Raw genomic sequence first — 15,509 nt, 5'->3', positions numbered from 1 at the left:
TGAGTTTACACTTTGGGTGGGGCTCGCAACTTAATACGAGCGATATGTTCTGGATAGATATCTCAAGGTGGATGATTGGAGAGTAGATCCTGATGGATAAACAGTCTACTTGTCTTGGCGTACTTCCCATTACTTTTGAGCCTCTAACTTTCTTATAGCATGATTAGCACTGCGGTGCGTTTATAATTCTGTCAATTGCCCAGTTGTAATTTGTTTACCCAACATAGTTGTTTATCGTCTTTTGGGAGTGAGACATCACTAGTGAACATCATGGGACTCTGGTCCATATTTCCAGCATTGTTTACACCTTCATCATTTACTGCTTTTGTTTATTTTTCCGTTGCAATCACTATCACTATTCACTCTTGTGTTTTGATCCTTTGCAAACTACAAGTCCGAAGATATTGACACCCTCTATGAACTCATTGGGTGCAAAGTTATTTGTTGTGTGTGTAGGTCCACGTCTTCTGCTAGCGCTAGAGCAGCGGACACCTACTTGTTGATCCTCGGAGTCCTCCTGGTTCGATAACCTTACGGTCCCCATGTAAGGGAAATCTGCTGCTGACTACATCTAAACCTTCCACTTGGGGTAACCAACGAGGGGCGAGAAGTATATCCATCAACTCGTCATCAGCGACCCATTAGCGGGTACTCTCAACTTCTCGTCTTTCTTACACTCGTCTTTGCGCCATCGCATCAAATTGGCATTCTCTTTGTTGTGGAACAAAAGTTTCAAACGTGGTATTCTAGGAGCATACCACATCACCTTGGCAAGAATCCTATTCCTGGGCGCCGGCCCTCAACATCGTCATCAAGGTCATCGCAGCCGATCTTATATCGCAACGCATCGCATACCAAGCATGCATTCAAATTTTCGTATTCCTCACCACGGTAGAGGATGTAGTCATTAGGGCATGCATGTATCTTCTGCACCTCTAATCCTAGAGGGCACATACCCTTCTTTGCTTCGTACGTACTGTCGGGCAATTCCTTGTCCTTTGGAAGCATCTTCTTTAACATTTTCAACAACTTTTCAAAACCCTTGTCACATACACCATTCTCTGCCTTCCATTGTAACAATTCCAGTGTGGTACCCAACTTCTTTTTGTCATATTTGCAATTTGGGTACAACAATTTCTTGTGATCCTCTAACATGCGCTGCAACTTCAGCTTCTCCTTTTCACCTGCGCAGTTTCTCTTTGTATCAGCAATGGCCCAACAAAGATCATCAGCGGGCTCATCTTCTGCCTCTACTTGAGCTTCTTCCCCCATTGTAGTACCATCGTATTCAAGGAACGAAGGATAGCCATCATCATCCTCTCCTTTTCCATTCTCTTCCATTAGAACCCATCTTTCTTCGTGCTTGGTCCAACAGTTATAGCCGGACATGAAACCGGACGTAAACAGGTGGATGTGACTGCCCCTTGACTTAGAGTAAGTTTTATCATTCTTACACACAACACATAGACAACACATAAAACCATCCCGTAGGTTTGCCTGAGTCGCACACAAAAAACTCTGCAAGCCATCAATGAACTGGGGAGAGCGTTGGTCATCGTTCATCCATTGTCGGTTCATCTTCATTACACAAGACCGAAAAGACAAAATTAATAAAAATTCACACATAAAGTTCATACACACTTATTCTCATAAAATAAAATACAAGAGTTTCTAGCTAAAGCATTTAAATGCAACAATAAATGCGATGAAGATCGCAACTAAGGTAACAATTGATCCAACATCATAGTGATACCAAGCCTCTTTATTAACGGCATATTTTTTAATCCTTCTAATATTCAAGCGCATTGCATCCATCTTGATCTTGTGATCATCGACGACATCGACAACATACAACTCCAAATTCATCTTCTCTTCTTCAATTCTTTTCAATTTTTCTTTCAAATACTCATTTTCTTTTTCAACTAAATTTAACTTCTCGACAAGAGGGTTGGTTGCAATTTCCGCTTCACATACCTCCTAGATAAATATATCTATGTCAACTTGATGGGAATAATTGTCACATAAACGAGAAATGCAACAAATAGTTATAAAAGAGAATATACCACATCCGAATCATAAACCGGACGAGGGCCGATGGGGACGGATATCAAAACCGTGGCACTATGTTTAACAAACAATCATACATGTAAGAAAACTATCTAAATCATATAAATAAGATTTTTGTGAAATAAAGATGATAAGAACAAGAGGATCAACAAGGTGGTGCCCATGACGAGACGGTGCGGGCGATCGACAGTGGATAGGACGGGGATGGGAAGGCACTAAGTAAACCACACCTACTCATATGCAAACTAAGAAGTTAATTTGAGGTCAAATTGCATATAAATCAAATAAACTCCCACATAATTACTCCCAAACTAAAACCCACAAATCACTATAATTATGGAGCATTGAACGAATTGATATAGCAATGAGAGATGAAAGAACAAAGTTGCTAATCTCTGCGATCACTTGGATGGATGGGGTGCCTCAAATCTTGACAAATCTGGGAAAAAAATGAAGGATGAACTCGAGCAAGGGAAGAGAATAGAGGAGAGAAAGAAGAAAACAGAGAGCTTTGGCTCGGGCTGGACGAAGCATTATTTATAGTGATACTTTTAGTCCCGGTTGGTGATAAATACCGGGACCAAAGATCTATCTCTAGTCCCGGTTTGTATTACTAACCGGGACTAATATCCCTCGCATGGGCCCCAGCGTGATGCAACCGTGTAACCATCCCTTGACTCCCGGTTGGTAACACAAATCGAGACTAGAGGTTGCTAATAAACCGGTACTAAAGCATACCCTCATGAACCGGGACTAGTGGTAGCATTAGTCCCAGTTCAAAAAACCAACCGGGACTAATGTTTTGAACTATAAACCTGTTTTCTATTAGCGTAGGCTCATCGTCTTGCTGCTTCTCGTCACCTCGTCTCCCCAATGGCGGCGTGCTCCACTGACGACACACCAAGATGGATTAGAGGCGGTCGGCTAATGAGGATAGGGGAAGCGACGTGTGGAAGACACTAGTGGAAAACGGGCCTTTGGTTGGGACCCTTTAGTCTCGGCCTGCCTCTGGGCCGGGACTAAAGGCCCGGCCACGTCGCCCCAATTCTCAATGCCTCCCTCGAGGCTTTAGTCCCGACCCGTAAGGAGCCTTTAGTCCCAGTTCGTGTCCCAAACCGGGACTAAAGGGCTACGCGGTGGGCAGTGGTGGTGGCAACCGTTCGTATCCCCCTTTAGTCCCGGTTGGTGGCTCAACCCGGGACTAAAGGCCTAACACGTGGCCTGCCGTAGTGGTGGCAACTGTTGGTATACCTCTTTAGTCCCAGTTGGTGGCTCAACCCGGGACTAAAGGCCCAAACGGTTTGCATCCCGCGTCATTTCGGGCGATGAAAAGCACGAACCGAAGCAGAGTCGCCATTTCTCTGTTTCTTCTTCTCTCTCGCTCTCGCTCCCTGTTCTTCTCCTCTCTTCTTCCCTTCTCTTCTTCCACCATGCCAACTCGCTTTGAGTAGGTGCTCGCACATGGCACGACCATGCTCGATGTCCTGTACACGAACGAGAGCAGGGGATGCCGTTTTATCTTGAACAGTTGAAGGAACGATGGCTTGACGCCGCAATGGATCATGAGAAGTTCTTGGGGCTTGATCTGGAGTACACGGCCGATCAACGTGGTGTTGCCGTCATCCAACTATGCTTCGCGCACCATGTCTTGATCTTCCATTGGGTGAGGTAAGTTTTGAGGCTTTCTTTGATCCAAGATAATGACATTGTAAGTTTATTTGTTTCAATCATAGTTGGTTCCCTTCAAATAGTTGTAGTGAAACAATTTTGATTAGTTGAAGGGGAACACAATCTAATTGGAATAGTGTTCCATAATCTGAAAAATCGTATTAGAATCAACTAGTGTTTAATATGTTCCATTGGAATCATAGTTGGTTCGCTTCAAATAGTTGTAGTGAAACAATTTTGATTAGTTGAAGGGGAACACAATCTGATTAGAATAGTGTTCCATAATCTGAAAAATCGTATTAGAATCAACTAGTGTTTAATATGTTCCATTGGAATCATAGTTGGTTCGCTTCAAATAGTTGTAGTGAAACAATTTTGATTAGTTGAAGGGAACACAATCTGATTGGAATAGTGTTCCACAATCTGAAAAATCTGATTGGTTCAATATGTTCCATTGAAATCATAGTTGTAGTGATACAATTTTATGCGGTGTTCTTTGATCCAAGGTTAAGAAAATTGCATATAGCTAGTGATCTCTCTAGGTTCCATTGGAGAGCAATATGATATGTCATAGTCATGAAAATTGCATATAGCTAGTGATCTCTCTAGGTTCCATTGGATAGCTATAGTGATCTCTCTAGGTTCCATTGCATATGTTCTATTTGAATCCTAAAGATAATTTTCTCTTTAGTTGTAGTGAAACATGTTTCCTTATTGCAGCAGTATGTAACATTTGTTCCATTTTAATTTGTTTCTGTTGCAGTAGTGACAAGCATTGTCCAGAACTCATGGACTTCCTTCGCAGCGGCATCACTTTTGCTACCGTTGACATAACGAACGACAAGCTGAAGATGAGGTACAGCTTCGGTATTGAGATACCAACTGGTTGCCTCATTGATCTCCAAACGGTATTCAGGCTTCGACATGTCAGGACTTCCATGGCTCATATGGCAGTTGCCTTGATCGACGAGGAATATGGTGATATGAAGACCAGTTTCCCAAAGTCTCAGCACAAACTTTGGGAGAAGGCCCCACTTGATCGTATCAACATTGAGTATGCAGCAAAAGAGGCATACGTTTCATACGAGTTGTACCGCAAGATTCGAGTCGTCAACTATGGCCAGCGTCACCTCGAGGAAGGTGGACATTCTGATTCAGACGATTCAGACGAGTAGTGTTCTCAACGTCGAACACTTGTATATATATCTATGGTAGCTATTATTATGTACTATTTGGACTAGTATCATGTACTCCTTGGACCAATTTATATATGTCTAGTTTCTGTTTGTGCCATTATAGTTTCCAAATTTGAATGGTTTAGCCCTTTCTAACTTCATTTGCTACTTTTGAATGGTTTAGCCCTTTCTAACTTCATGGTATCATGCATTTCGACCACATATATATACAAAAAGTCTTCAGTTCAAATATGTTCAAAAAATGAAATCCCTTTTGTAACAGATCTGTTTTTGATTAAAACAGTCATTTAAAAATGAAAGACCATTAGTCCCACGTGGCGTGCAGCGGAACCACGTGGCATGCCGCGGAACCACTTTTGTTGTGGGGGTCGCTTTTCCTTCTTCTCCTTGTGCTAGATATTTTTTATGCATTAGGGAAAGAAGGAATAGCGACCATCATCGACGGTCAAAAAATCAGGTGAGGGAGTGTCCACCATACATGAGAGAAGAAGAATGTCGACTGTTGCTATGGGGGGTCGTTTCTCCTTCTTCTCCTTGTGAAACGCTGATACTTCGAGAGAGATTGTTCGTTTTGTGCACGAAGTGCATCCATTTTTTGTCATAGCCCTCTCAACTTTTTAACACATGCTATGTGGGTGAAATGATGATAGCATGCCAAATTCTCAAATATGCAAAAAGAATTTTTAATAAACATAGTTTTTAATTGAAAATAACAAAATAGATAATAGTTTGGGTAGTCAAAATTATTACCTTTGAAAATAGAAAATAGTTTTGCATTATTTATTCAATTTCAAACACTTTTCATTATCATAGTTTTGTCAAATTCTCAAATATGCAAAAAGAATTTTTAATAAACATAGTTTTTAATTGAAAATAACAAAACAGATAATAGTTTGGATAGTCAAAATTGTTAATTATGAAAATAGAAAATAGTTTTGCATTATTTATTCAATTTCAAACACTTTTCATTATCATAGTTTTGTCAAATTCTCAAATATGCAAAAATAATTTTTAATAAACATAGTTTTTAATTGAAAATAACAAAATAGATAATAGTTTGGATAGTCAAAATTATTCATTATGAAAATAGAAAATAGTTTTGCATTATTTGTTCAATTTCAAACACTTTTCATTATCATAGTTTTGTCAAATTCTCAAATATGCAAAAAGAATTTTTAATAAACATAGTTTTTAATTGAAAATAACAAAATAGATAATAGTTTGGATAGTAAAAATTATTAATTATGAAAATAGAAAATAGTTTTGCATTATTTATTCAATTTCAAACACTTTTCATTATCATAGTTTTTTCAAATTCTCAAATATGCAAAAAGAATTTTTAATAAACATAGTTTTTTATTGAAAATAACAAAATAGATAATGGTTTGGATAGTCAAAATTATTAATTATAAAAATATAAAAAATTGAAACTATATGAGAATATATAGAGAAAATTCAATCTAAATTCAAAGTGAACTCACTTTGAATTCAGGTTGAATTTTCTCCATAATTTCGAATATAGTTTCAATTTTCAGTGAGTTTAGGCCCGTAAGCCTGCTTTAGAGAGGAGCTCGATGGAGAAGCTGCGACGGGGCTTATAAACAACTGTTAGTCCCCCTCGCTGGGCGAGGTGGTACTAAATTTATCATGCAGCCGAGGAGGGGCTGTAGTCCCGGGTGGAGCCACGCCCCGGGACTAAAGACACCCTTTAGTCCCGGATGGAGCGCCGCACCGGGACTAAAGGCCCCTGCTTCCCGCCTTGTGGTCTGCCGAAAAAGGGCCTTTAGTCCCGGGTCGTGGCTCCACCCGGGACTAAAGGGGGTCTTTAGTCCCGGTTCGAGCCACGCATCGGGACTAAAGATCCACCTATATAAGCGGGACTTCGAAAAATTCCAACCCAAATCGTCCATTTCTCTTCTTCTTCCTCTCGTTCTCCTGCCCGGCGCGACACAACGACGAACTCGACGACGCCGTCAGGCTGCCCGCCGTCCTGCTCGCCACCGCCTGTCGTCGTCCTCGCCGTCGCCGTCGTCGTCCTCGCCGCCGCCGTCCTCCTCGTCGTGCGCCGCCCTCCTCGCCGCGCGCCGCCGTCCTCCTCGCCGCGCGCCGCGCCGTCCTCCTTGCCACGCGCCGTCGACACCTCCGGCCGGTAAGCCCCCCGTCCCCTCCTCCCCAACACTCCGGCCAGTAGAAGAAAAGAAGAAAAAGGAGAAGAAAAGAAAAAGATTTAGAATATTTAGGTTTGTGCTAGATTATTAGGGTTAGTAATATTTAGAATTAGGTTAGGGTTACAAGAAGAAGAAATATGAACAAAAATAAGAAAATAAGATTAGGAAAAATGAAAATAAGAAGAGGAGGAGAAGAAAAGAAGAAACAGGAGAATAAGAAGAGGAGGAGAGGAGAAGAAGAGGAAAAATAGAAGAAGAGGAGAACTGAAGAAGAGGAGAACTGAAGAAGAGAAAAAATTAAAAGAGGAGGAGAGGAGAAGTAGAAGAAGAGAAGAGGAGAAGTACTACAAGAAGAGGAGTAGTAGAAGTAGAAGTAGAAGTAGAAGAAGAGGAGAAATAGAAGAAGAGGAAAAATTAGTTTAGGGTTACAAGAAGAAGAAATATATTTTTTTGTCATTTCATTTTGCTATTGTATAGTGTATATGCTTAAGTGTTAATAGTGTTTCTTAGATTATTGCTTAATTTTGCTATTGTATATGCTTAAGTGTTAATAGTTTAATTTTGCTATTGTATATGCTTAAGTGTTAATAGTTAATTTTTAGCAAGAAAATTAATAGAACTAGTTTATTTTTTTAGTTCATTTTACGATGCCTATCCCGCATCCTCGTCGTCGACTCGGCGGAGGACACCTGCTTGATCAGAGGGACCCTGTCCGGGACTGGGCTCCACCCGGATGGTATTGGGAGGTGCTACCTTCCGGGGGGCGTAGGTTGGTGAGGAGCCAGCCCGTCGTTGACCCGATCCTTGTTTGGTGGCGGTCGCGTGGGCCAGTGAGGGTGCCGAGGCTTCCGGACACCGCGGAGGTGGTACGTCACTGTGTCAGCGAGGAGGATGAGCACGTCCGTCGCTACAAGGTTGCGTTGGAGGGAAGGTTCGAGCATACCTGGCAGGTTCTTCGGGGATCTCACTGGAGCTATGATCCTGTGATGGTTCCTTCTCTTTGGGTGTCCACCGCCCGCGCCGATACCCGTCGGGCGCTACGGTTCTAGATGTATCAGTGATGCTATATGTATGATAGTATTCGAGGAGTATTAGTGATAATATTCGACGATGTACGGACAAAAGAGATGATGTATTTGCTTATAATTGAATGCATGCTAATTTGAATACTACTTTATTTTACGATTTGGTTTTGCTTATTGAATGCTTAAATTGGAAAAGTACTCCTACTTTGAATACTATGCAGAAATCTAGGAGTCCCGGGTGGAGCCACGACCCGGGACTAAAGTTGTTTTGGAACGTAGTTCCTCATAGAATAATTCTTTTTTGGTACAAAGGTTAAGAGAATCCGTTTTTTGCAGAACTATGGATCCACATATCAGGAACCTCGAAGAGGAAGAACTTCTCGAAGATATAATCAAAGACGGCCCCGATGTTGAACCAGCTGAATCTCCGTCGTCATATCTAAACCCCTCCGGATATGGAATGGAGGTCGAGCGACGCGAAGATGAAGCCGATGGGGCAGGAGATAGGTCCAATGACGGAGAAGGTGATAGCTCCACTGATGGAGAAGCCGGTGGAGAAGCCGGTGAAGAAATAATAAAGTCCGGCGAGGTATACATATGAAGTTCGACAATCACTTGTAATATGTGAAAAATATCCATGAAGGTGGCCGTCGGACAAGCTTTACCTTCTGGCCCTGATGCACGCTGGCATGGCCGTGAGATTCCTGCTGGCTTTGCTAAAGTCGGGGTGGATGAAATCATGGCGGGGTTTCATGATATGGAGCTCGAGATAGCTGGACCCGAAGATGAGAGGACACTCGGAGAAGTACTGGGTGGAGTCATCCTATGGGACAAGAACTACATCAAGCTTCCAGGCTCGGCCCCAAGGACAACACCGCCTCCGAGTCGTCGCAGGTCACCTACACCTCCATTACCTCCAAGCCCTCCACATGACGTCGGCCAACACAACACGAGTCCATCTCGATCACCGTCGCCGGACTTGGGTCGTCCGTCTCCGCCGCCGCCCGCATAGGATACTAAGCGGAAGCGTGCCACCAAGAACGCTCCGCCGACGATTCCTAAGCGACGGAGCTCCCCAAAGCGCAAACGGTCGGCCCTCCCAAAGGTACCTCATGCTAATCTTCCTATCAGACCTTATGATCGTACCCCCGAGGAAAACGCCAGGATAGCAAAGGAACATCATGATGCGCAGATGAAAAAGAAGGAACCCGAGCCCCGCCCGGTATATACCGAGAAGCAAATAGCATGGGCAAAATACTTCACGACCCTTCCATCACAGTATGACTTACACCATAAGCCTGATGACTATACACGCACAATGCAGAAGAAAGTGAAAAAGAGGAGATCATGTGCAAGTGCAAGTGGGAGAAAATCAAGTTCAACTACAAGCAAGAAAAAATAAGACGTTCCTCAGCTTGGACAACAGGCCAAACAGTCGATCCCACCCCTCAAGGTGTTAACCGAGAATGTTCCCCCTCCAGTGCAGGGGCAAGCTTTTGAAATAGCAAAGGAGTGGGCGGCTCAATGGGGTGTCTCGGTTGAAGATGTTCTGGCTTCCCAAGACGACGGGTTACCCAAGGCTGTGGTAGCCCCTAAGCCACAGTTTGTCATGGGAGAGCCTTTGGTCAGCAAAGATGATTTCCCAACAAATATGCGTTACTTGCATACATGGTACTTAAGTTAATCAAAGAATGGAAGAACGATGATCGTGCTGAGTGTCCCACGGGAGTACTACGGCCGCCCCGAACAAATCCATATCGACTTTGATGAACTCTTCCAGATGTACAATGGCGACGCCCTCGACAAATCGCTTATGAGTTGCTATTGTCTGTAAGTTTTTCAATTCGTTGTCTACATATAACTTGTTTAGTTATTTCAATTCATTGTCTATATATAACATGTACTCTATTATGCAGAATGAAGATTCTGGATTGTAAAAGTAAGAACATCCTAAATATTGGGTTTATTGACCCAGATAAAATACATATAGCGACGCTAACTGATAAACCCAAGGAGACGGAGGAAAACCTTCTAAGGTTTCTAATAGATCAAAATTTCTGTGACCACATACTGTTTCCATACAACTTCAGGTGAGGGTCTTTACTCTGTTGTGTCCATTCACTTCCATTGGATTCTGTTAGACATTCAAATTGATAAGGGAAGAGTTGATGCCTTCGACCCATTATCGAGACCCTTGGAACAGTTCCGAAGCCTGCAGGACATGCTCCAAGGGAAATTTCAATCATTCTTGCGCTCTATCGGTCTCTTTCGATGATTTTCTGATATATCAATTAATGAAAAACTTAGCAAATTATTATCCTTGTCGGGCAGGGTTTGGAAGCGGTTCAAGTGCGTGACTCCCGGTAACTTTCCTGAGAAGCTGACCTTTAGAGCGGCTCAGGTAAGTAGTAGTATGATATACTTATATTTTCAATACATTTATGATGCTAGATTATTATTTTGATTATATATATTATATTCTCGTAATGTGCGACCAGCAGCCACGGGGAACGCATCTATGCGGATACTATGTTTGCGAGACCATTCGCACGTTTACCTCTGAGCACAAGGATCATAGATTCGACGTAAGCAATGAACATTCACACCTCTATTTTTACCCGTCATTCTTTGTTATCATGATTGATATTCATATTCATCTCCTCTTCTTATACAGCACACGGCCATGAGGACGAATGTCCTACCATAGCAACGCGCGATTGCTGTTGCAGAGGAGCTTGCGGGATTTCTGAGGACGGAAGCTATAGATGACAAAGGACGATTGAGTGTAGCTAGGGGCCATTACTAATGTTCGTCCATGTAATCGAATAGACGGGCTCTAGTCCCGATAATTCAGATCTCCATATAATTGTATATATATGCTCGCTTGTAAGATAAGTTAATCTTATATATATATATATGCATAATTATTTCTATTTAAATTATATGAAAACTAATTCTCGAACACCAAACGAGGCATCACGTTAATCTCCCGAACACCTAAACCCTAAAACCCTAAAATCCAAAAATAATTTCATTCAAAAAAAGCCAAAAATAAGCAAAATCTGAAACTCTTTAGTCCCGGTCCGTGTAACGAACCGGGACTAAAGGGCCTGCCCCTGGGGCTCTACGAGGCGCCCACGTGGAGCACCTTTAGTCCCGGCTTGTAACAGGGCCGGGACTAAAGGTTAGGCCTTTAGTCCCGCCCCTTTAGTCCCGGTTGGTGAACCGGGACTAAAGCCCCTTACGGACCGGGGCTAAAGGCCCCGTCCCCTCTAGTGAGAGTGGGGGAGAGAAAATGAGACATGGGAGTGGGCGCCCTTCCGGACGGTTAGTCACGACCCAAACGAGTTCGTGGGCTGAGCTAAACCGCCTGCTCCACCCGCCATGTGGTCATTGCTTCGTTCACAGTTTTTGTACTGCTCTCTTCCTACTCCAACGTTATCTTCTTCAGTCGTCCTCTCCTCCGCTCATTCTCCTCCTCGTTCTTTTTCCTATCCACCATGGCGAGCCTCCAAGCTTCGTCTGCTGCTGCTCAAGGTCCTCCCGTTCAAGTCCCGTCCGCCATGGCATGCCCAAGCCTTCACTTGCTGCTCCTTAAAGTCCGCCATGGCATGTCCAAGCTTCACTTGCTGCTGCTCAAAGTCCTCCCGTCTAAGCCCCGTCCGCCATGGCTTGCCCCCTACTGCTGCTCATCCGCCCGGCGGTGCTGTAGTGGAGCTTCACCTGTGGTTTCTATGGAGCACCACCGGCGCCCCAAGATCTGCGATGCAGCACCCCGAGCTGCAATGGAGCTTCACCAACGGTTGCTATGGAGATTCACCGGCGGCGCCAAGAGCTGCGATGCAGCGCCCAGAGTTGCAATGAAGCTTCACCGGAGGCTGCAATGGAGATTCACCGACGGCGCTCCGAGCTGCGATGCAGCGCTCCGAGCTGCTATGAAGCTTAACCGGCGGCTGCAATGGAGCTTCACCAGCGGCGCCAAGAGCTATGATGTAGCACCCAAAGCTGCAATGAAGCTTCACCGATGGCTTCACCGACGGCGCCAAGATCTGCGATGCAATGCCCGTGCTGCAATGAAGCTACACTCGCGCTGCAATGAAGCTTCACCATGACGAGTGACCGTTGCTCGCGTTGACCCGATCTAACGTCTCTATAGAACACATCTAATGGCTGGGATCCAGAAAATCAGTCGGTTGATTGATAGCAGCCGCCGTTTGATATTCGTGCGAAAATCCAATGATAATGAGGGTTCGGACCGATTGTCTTCGTGTCACATGCTTGGGGTGATATTTTTTTAATGGGGAAGCTCCTTGAGATGCTCTAAGTGAAATGACAGGTTACATTTTAACTGAAGGTGGCAAGTCAAACATGTTCACCCTACGGCCTGGATTCAACGATTTGGGAACAGGTGGCTTGGGCACCACGTCCCTACGAGCGGCCAACATTTTTTCGCGCGTCGACGAGGCCCCACTTCTCAGTTCTCACCGAATCCACTGCACACTACTACACTGGTGCGTACTCGCAGTAGTGTAGCAGCCTGTTCTTGGTGCCGCCATGACCAGCCGTGTGCGAGTCCTCGACACGACCCATGTCCGGCCGGAGCTGCCGCCTGGCCACGCCACCACCTTCAAGCTCTCCCCCTTCGACACCCTGTTCCTCGCGCTCCCCCCGATCCAGCGGATCTTCTTCTACGACGACGGCGGCGGCGCGAGCCTCCCGCCGTTCCCGGCCATCATCCACTCGCTGCAGGCCTCCCTCGCGGCCATTCTCTCCGTCTTCTCCCCCCTCGCCGGCCGGCTCGCGGCCTGCCCCGATGGAGACCTCGTCGTGGACTGTTCCCCTGATGCTCTCTGCCACGGCATCAGGTTCGTCCAGGCGGAGTACTCAGGCGACGCGGCCGACATGCGCCGGCTCGCGCGGGACGCCGAGCACGACATTGAGGCGTTCGTGCAGCTCGTGCCGCAGCTCGCGGTCGGCAGGCTGCCGGCCCCCTTGCTCGCCGTCCAGGTCACGCGGCCGGCGCCGGTGGGGGGGAGACGGCGACCTGGGTGCCCCAGGCGCCGTGGTGGTCGGGGTCTCGATGCACCACGCGGTGGCCGACGGGCAGTCGCTGTTTCAGTTCATGCGCGCGTGGGCCGCCGCGTGGCGGGGGGGCTCGCTGGCAGCGGCGGGGCTCGTGACTCCCCCGACGTTTGACCGGGCGGTGATCATGCGGTACCCCAAAGCAGAGGCTGCGTCGCGGAAGTTCGCTCGACTCTGCGCGCCGGATCTGCCCACGGTGAACACGATGCCGGAGCTCGACTGGGCGCGGCAGAGCCGGAGGACCTACCTGCTCGACGCCGGCCAAATCCAGTCTCTCAAGCGGCGCATCGCGCAACAACGCCAATCCGCCGGAACGGACGGCGAGAACCAGCCGCCGCCGAGCACCTACGTCGCCGTCGCGTCGCTACTGTGGACGTCCATGGCCCGCGCCAAGCATCCGGACCCCGCAGCCAACGCCAGCGATCCCAGCGACGACGACGCATACCTCCTGTTCCCCGCGGACTGCCGCCGCCGCATGCGCCCGCCTATGGACCCGGGCTTCTTCGGTAACTGCGTCAAGCTCTGCTTCGCGCGTGGCACGGCGAGCAAGCTCCTGTGCCGCGACGACGACGACGGCGCGCTCGCGCACGCGGCGGGGGCGCTGCGGCGGGCGATCCGCGAGCAGGTCGAGGAGAAGGACCCGCTGGGCGACGCGGACCGGTGGGCGGAAACCTACCAGGGGATCCCGCCGGAGAGGCGCTCGCAACAGGGGTCGTCGCACCGGTTCATGGCGTACGAGGTGGACTTCGGGTGGGGGCAGCCGAGCCGCGCGGAGATAGTGTCGATGTACAGTCCGGAGGTGGCGATGCTCGTCGGCGGCCCGCACGGCGCGGTGGAGGTGTCCGTGGCGCTTGGCCGGGATCTCATCGATGGCTTCGAGGCTTGCTTCATGTCGCTGCTTTCAGCATATAGCCGATGAGAAAATATATCCATTTTTCTTCAAATAAATGTATCCATTTTTTCTTCAAATAAATGTATCCACTTTTCGAAATGCATATTTCCATTTTTTTACGGAAATTGTTTGGACGTAGTGCATTTTAAGTAAAAAACACTTGTTAATATATTACCTACAATTTTTGTTTCTTTAATAAAAAAATAGAAGAGGGAGGGCTCACTTTTATTAAAAAATGTTATCTTACTTCATTAAGATATTTAAGTAAACTGCAGGCAAATATAGGTGACATTTTTATTTTATTATTCACTGGATGGTGTACTAGCTAGGTTTGAGTGGCAATATTGTGTATCGTGGTACTGAGACCAATCCAACACGTGATTCATTTCGTCCGTCATCGTTCCTTTGAGTCCATGCGAATAAAAGGTTGGCCCAACGCGTCTATCTAAACGGATGCGCGTCCGCTTTCTGTCCTCCTGCTGACCTATTCTCGGTCCAATTTTGAGCCTGATTTGTGTCGGTGCGGACGCGCCCGGCGCGGCTTAATTCCCTCCCGGGCCCGCAAATCGTCGGCGAAGCGGCCACTTTTTCACTTCATTTCGCCCAAACCCTCCAGCTCGCTCCCGCGCCCGCTCCCACCGTCATGGACGACAACCTCGAGGCCGCCATCGCCATCGCCTCCATGGCCTCATCCGTTGCCGACGCCGAAGCCAGAGGCAAGGCCCGCGCCCCCCGCAAGGCCGCTGCGCCGCCCCAAGAAGAAGAAGAAGGAGTTGGCGCCCTGAGGCGTGGGCTGTGGAGTTGGCCAAGAGGAAGGGTCGGAGGCACGCCAGGTTGCAAGGGGCGAGGTAGCTGCCGTCGCCGTCGCAGCACAACGAGGGAGGCCTTGTTGTAGGTAGGGGTAAACCCTAGCCAGCACGGCTCATCACGACGACAAAGCCTTCCATCTCGTCCATTGTTGGACTATCATCAACGGGGAGGAGAAGTTCAAGGCGTAATATGTCACCCTCTTGGCGCGTGAGGGGAAAGAAGTTGTGGAGGATCATGGTGGCGAGAAGGCCCAGACACGGGGGAAGACCAACTCGAAAAAGGAGGACAAGCGGGACGCAACGTCGACCGCCTTGCTTGAATAGGTGGAGAGCATGATAAGCAAGAAGGGCTCGAGGGAGGAGAAGCGCAAATGCATGCATTCTTCGAAATTCAAAGGAGAAGGCTCGAAATGGATGCGGAGAGGCAAGCCAAGATGTTTGAGTTGGAGGAGGTGAAGCAAGCCAAGATGTTCGAGATCGAGGCCACGAATGTCAAGACCATGACAAAAGAAGTGGCCGTCGTAAGCATGAAGACAGGCGTGGAGATCATGAAGGTTGATCTGAATACCGTCTTGCCGAAGAAGAGGCTATGGTTCGAGAAG

At 46.9% G+C, this 15,509-nt stretch overlaps 1 pseudogene; it reads left to right on the top strand.

The window, feature by feature from the left end:
* Positions 1 to 12,513: 12,513 nt before the first annotated feature.
* LOC123412772 lies at positions 12,514 to 14,223 on the top strand (annotated as a pseudogene).
* Positions 14,224 to 15,509: the final 1,286 nt, after the last annotated feature.

The sequence above is a fragment of the Hordeum vulgare genome, chromosome 7H (genome assembly GCF_904849725.1).
Source record: "Hordeum vulgare subsp. vulgare chromosome 7H, MorexV3_pseudomolecules_assembly, whole genome shotgun sequence".
Classification (NCBI taxonomy): Eukaryota; Viridiplantae; Streptophyta; class Magnoliopsida; order Poales; family Poaceae; genus Hordeum; species Hordeum vulgare.
Note: the sequence above shows the minus strand (reverse complement) of the source record. Positions and strands in the feature narration are given on the sequence as shown.